The sequence below is a fragment of the Phyllobates terribilis genome, unplaced genomic scaffold (assembly GCF_046119375.1).
Source record: "Phyllobates terribilis strain yellow unplaced genomic scaffold, ASM4611937v1 Scaffold_12__6_contigs__length_324123572, whole genome shotgun sequence".
NCBI classification, from domain to species: domain Eukaryota; kingdom Metazoa; phylum Chordata; class Amphibia; order Anura; family Dendrobatidae; genus Phyllobates; species Phyllobates terribilis.
The window spans coordinates 50,721,717-50,727,054 of NW_027362772.1; positions in this window are offsets into that span (position 1 = coordinate 50,721,717).

Consider the following 5,338-nt stretch of genomic DNA (forward strand, 5'->3'; position numbering starts at 1 on the left):
GCGTGAGATACTCTCACAAGAAGTGGAAAGTTTCAAAAGATGGTGAGGGAGTACCTAGCCGACTGTACCAGCGTCCTCCGTGATTCCTCTGTGCCTTTTAATTATTGGGTATCTAAGCTGGACACTTGGAATGAACTCGCTCTGTACGCCTTGGAGGTCCTGGCCTGCCCTGCCGCTAGCGTGTTATCGGATTGTGTTTTTAGTGCCACTTGGGGAATTATAACTGATAAGCGCACTCGCCTGTCAACTGACAATGCTGACAAGCTGACCCTTATCAAAATCAACAAGGACTGGATTGGGCCAGACTTCTCTTCACCACCAAATGACAGCAGAGTAACATAAAGTCAAATCCACTGTGTTATTTCGGGAGGTGTATTCCCATGCACTGCTTCACACCCACACATGGGTATACGCTTCTTCATTTTGGATTTTTTTTGCTCTTCTCCTTATCCTCAGCTTCCACCACCACTATACCACCAGGGTGACCGTGGTCCGTGTTGCAAGAATTGCAAGTTCCTCCGTCCTAATTTTTGTCAGCTTTTGCTTGGAAGGCATAGGCAAAGACTATGGGAGACCCATTCCCCAATAATGGGAATAATGTTTTTAATATGCTGTAATGCATGGCTCTTGCAAGGGGCATAAAAAACGTCTTGTTAAGCTACTGTGACCTCCACGTCTTTTCCAAGGGGCATTAAAACCGTCTTGTTAAACCACCCTGAACTCCACGTCTCTTACAAAGGGCATTAAACCGTCTTGTTAAGCTACTGTGACCTCCACGACTCTTCCAAGTGGCATTAAAACTGTCTTGTTAAACCACTCTGACCTCCACGTCTCTTCCAAGGGGCATTTAAACCGTCTTGTTAAATCACTCTAAACTCCACGTCTCTTTCAAGGGGCATTAAAACCGTCTTGTTAAACCACTCTGACCTCCATGTCTCTTCCAAGGGGCATTAAAACCGTCTTGTTAAAACACTCTGAACTCCACGTCTCTTCCAAGCGGCATTAAAACCGTCTTGTTAAACCACTCTGAACTCTAAGTCTCTTCCAAGGGGCATTAAAACCGTCTTGTTAAGCTACTGTGACCTCCAAGTCTCTTCCAAGGGGCATTAAAACCATTGTGTTAAACCACTCTGACCTTCACGTCTCTTCCAAGGGGCATTAAAACCGTCTTGTTAAGCCACTCTGAACTCCATGTCTCTTCCAAGGGGCATTGAAACCGTCTTGTTAAGCTACTGTGACCTCCACGTCTCTTCCAAGCTGCATTAAAACCATCTTGTTAAACCACTCTGAACTCCAGGTCTCTTACAAGGGGCATTATAACGGTCTTCTTAAACCACTCTGAACTCCACGTCTCTTCCAAGGAGCATTCAAACCGTCTTGTTAATCTACTGTGACCTCCATGTCTCTTCCAAGTGGCATTAGAACCGTCTTGTTAAACCACTCTGACCTTCACGTCTCTTCCAAGGGGCATTAAAACCGTCTTGTTAAACCACTCTGAACTCCACATCTCTTCCAAGGGGCATTAAAACCATCTTGTTAAGCTACTGTGACCTCTAAGTCTCTTCCAAGGGGCATTAAAACCGTCTAGTTAAACCACTCTGACCTCCACGTCTCTTCCAAGGGGCATTAAAACCGTCTTGGTAAACCACTCTTAACTCCACGTCTCTTCCAAGGGGCATTAAAACCGACTTGTTAAGCGAGTGTGACCTCCAGGTCTCTTCCAAGGGGCATTAAATCCGACTTGTTAAACCAATCTGACCTCCATGTCTCTTCCAAGGGGCATTAAAACTATCTTGTTAATCCACGCTGAACTCCACGTCTCTTCAAAGGGGCAATAAAACCAACTTGTTAAGCTACTGTGACCTCCACGTCTCTTCCAAGGGGCATTAAAACCATCTTGTTAAACCACTCTGACCTCCACGTCTCTTCCAAGGGGCATTAAAAGCATCTTGTTAAACCACTCTGAACTCCACGTCTCTTCCAAGTGGCATTAAAACCATCTTGTTAAGCTACTGTGACCTCCACGTCTCTTCCAAGGGGCTTTAAAACCGTCTTGTTAAACCACTCTGACCTCCACGTCTCTTCCAAGGGGCATTAAAAGCGTCTTGTTAAACCACTCTGAACTCCAAGTCTCTTCCAAGTGGCATTAAAACCATCTTGTTAAGCTACTGTGACCTCCACGTCTCTTCCAAGGGGCATTAAAACCGTCTTGTTAAACCACTCTGAACTCCACGTCTCTTCCAAAGGGCATTAAAACCGTCTTGTTAAACCACTCTGAACTCCACGTCTCTTCCAAGGAGCATTAAAACAGTCTTGTTAAGCTACTGTGACCTCCACGTCTTTTCCAAGGGGCATTAAAACCATCTTGTTAAACCACTCTGAACTCCACGTCTCTTCCAAGGGGCATTAAAACCGTCTTGTTAAGCTACTGTGACCTCCACGTCTCTTCCAAGGGGCATTAAAACTGGCTTGTTAAACCACTCTGAACTCCACAGCTCTTCCAAGGAGCATTGAAATGTTGTTTTAATTAACTCTGACCTCCACGACTCTACTAACGGGCATTGCATTTCCTCCTAATTTTAGTCAGCTTTTGCTTTTCAATACATAGGCGAACACTAAGGGAGACCCACTCCCCAATAATGGGTAGAAGGTTTTTAGTACGCTGTAATCCACGTCTGTTTCAAGGGGCATTGCAGTTCCTCATAATTTTTGGAAAGCCTTCCATTCACTGCTTATGCCAACAGTGTACTGGAGACCCAGTTGCTATAAATGGAAAAAACAGTTTAGTTGAGGCCCTCTGACCTCCATGTCACTTCCAAGGGGCATTGGAGTGCCTCGAAATTTTTGGTAGGCATTGCACTCACTGTATGCCTTTTAACTGTGTAGCCGAACCGCTCCTTTTGTCTGCTGTCTCTAACATCATGTCCTCCCTCTATCTTAAACTGAATCTCTCCAAAACTGAACTTCTTGTATTTCCCCCCTCTACTAACCTAACTCTACCTAACATCAAAATTACCTTGGAGGGTTCAACCATAACTCCCAAGCAGCACGCCTGCTGCCTTGGGATCATATTCGACACTAACCTTTACTTTACTCCCTATATCCGATCACTCACTCGCTCTTGTCACCTGCATCTTAAAAACATCTCCAGAATCTGATCTTTTCTCACTTTTCTCACTTTTGAAACTGCTAAAACTCTTACTGTCACTCTTATTCACTCTCGTCTGTACTACTGCAACTCTCTTCTGATCGGTCTCCCTCTTACCAAAATTTCCCCTCTTCAATCCGTCCTGAATGTGGCAGCCAGGGTCGTATTTCTGTCCAGCCGCTTCACCGATGCCTCCACCTTGTGCCAGTCATTACACTGGTTACCCATTCGCTACAGGTACCAATATAAACTCATTGCTCTCACCCACAAAGCTCTCCACAGTTCTGCACCACCTTATATCTCCTCTCTCAGCTCAGTCTATCGTCCTACAAGTGCCCTCCGTTCCACAAATGACCTAAGTCTAACATGCCCCATAATCCGAACCTTGCACCTCTGTCTCCAAGACTTCTCTCGTGCTGCGCCAGTTCTCTGGAATGCTCTACCCCAGACGATCCAATTGATGCATAGCCCCGATGTCTTCAAGCGCGCTTTAAAAACCCATCTCTTTAAACAAGCCTACCACCTCAAATACCCAGTAAACTAACTTTCTCCTGTTCCCTCCTAAATTCTATTCAGAATCTGCTCCCTACTGTTCATCTGTCTCTACACCCTCCATGCACACGATAACTGCACTGGGTAATTGAGTATTGCACTTGAACATACAGGCTGATGACCGGATCATACAGCTTTATATGATAATCCCGACTTTTTTTAATTGCCAGACCTGAAATAACATGCACTTTTCACCTATTGTGTCCCCCCTTTTCCTTGTAGATTGTAAGCTAGCAAGCAGGGACCTCACTCCTGATGTAACTGTTTAAACTATCTCACCTTGTATTGAATTTATTGTCTGTACATGTTCCCGCTTACTTGTAAAGTGCTGCGGAATATGTTGGCGCTATATAAATAAATTATTATTATTATTTTGGTACAGAAACATATCCTACAAGACATGTGTGGTTGACTGGCCTGATATTGATGTGAATGGTCCCTGTTCCTCCTGCTCTTTCTCCTTTGCCACCACCTCATCCATCATTCATCCTCTGAAACTTTGTTTTAAAGGGAGTCATAGAACTGGGATAGTAGCAGGAACACATCCAGCAATCCTCGGAGGAGGTAGGATATGCGCCAAAATGCTGACCACCTGAGGCCTAGCCGCTACTACATACATGCGCTTGCATTCCAAGGAACAGAAAGCTAAGGAGATGGATGGCCTCATGATCATGAATAATTTACTTGTTGTGTAGGAGGCCGACCACTGCTGCTGTCTACCTTCTAAACTTTGTGTTGAAGCCTGACTCAGGACCCGCAATCCTCAATGTCTGGAGTATGTGTTGCATCGCAGTGTCCAACTGTGTCCCGGCTTCCACAATATTAACCCAGTGTGAAGGCATCAGTGAGATGGACCATCCCTGGCCACATTCACTTGTCCACGTGTTTGTGGTTAGGCTGTCCTTCCCACTAAATGCACTGGGGAGGGCACAGGTAATGTTTTGGTATGCGCGCTTGTAAATAAGGTGCACCGGGACAAATAGGGGCGGCTGGGGACCGAGTATGGACACCCGGCCGCCCCTTGGCGGCTGGGAACTGAGTATGGATACCAGGCCGCCGACGCAGCCATGACGTGGTGGCCAGATTCCACCTCCACATGCCTAAAAGGCCCAATTTCAAGTGCAAGCAAGCAAGCAGTATGGTATTGCAGCCTGGGGGTGGGTGGGTGGCAGGCTGCATACTTGCGCTTGCATTGCAAGGAATGGGGAAGGTACAATTGAACACTGCCCTGGGACAAGGACTTGCACGGGGGTAGTTGCAAGTCTGCATCTTCTGATGCGGCAAGGATCACTTCTGATGTGCACACTTTTAGGCAGTGACCTGGGTGTCAGAGATGCTTCCATGGGTCTTCCCCATGCTGTTCCCATGTCTTTTCAGCACTGTATGCATGTGTAACACAGCACATGGCCAGATAAGGTTGTAAAATGTTAAAATGACATTTCCCGGTGAATGCATTTGTCACGGTTGAAAGCAATACAAAAGTGCAAAAACGCATAAAAAATGATACTTGTGAACATAGCCCAAGGTGTGGAGGGTATTTTTGTTTTTGGTTATTTATTTTACCTTATACACAAGTCTTTACCCTGGAAAGGATGTTCCTTAGCATATTGCAAAGTAAAACAGTTTCAGTTTAGTTTT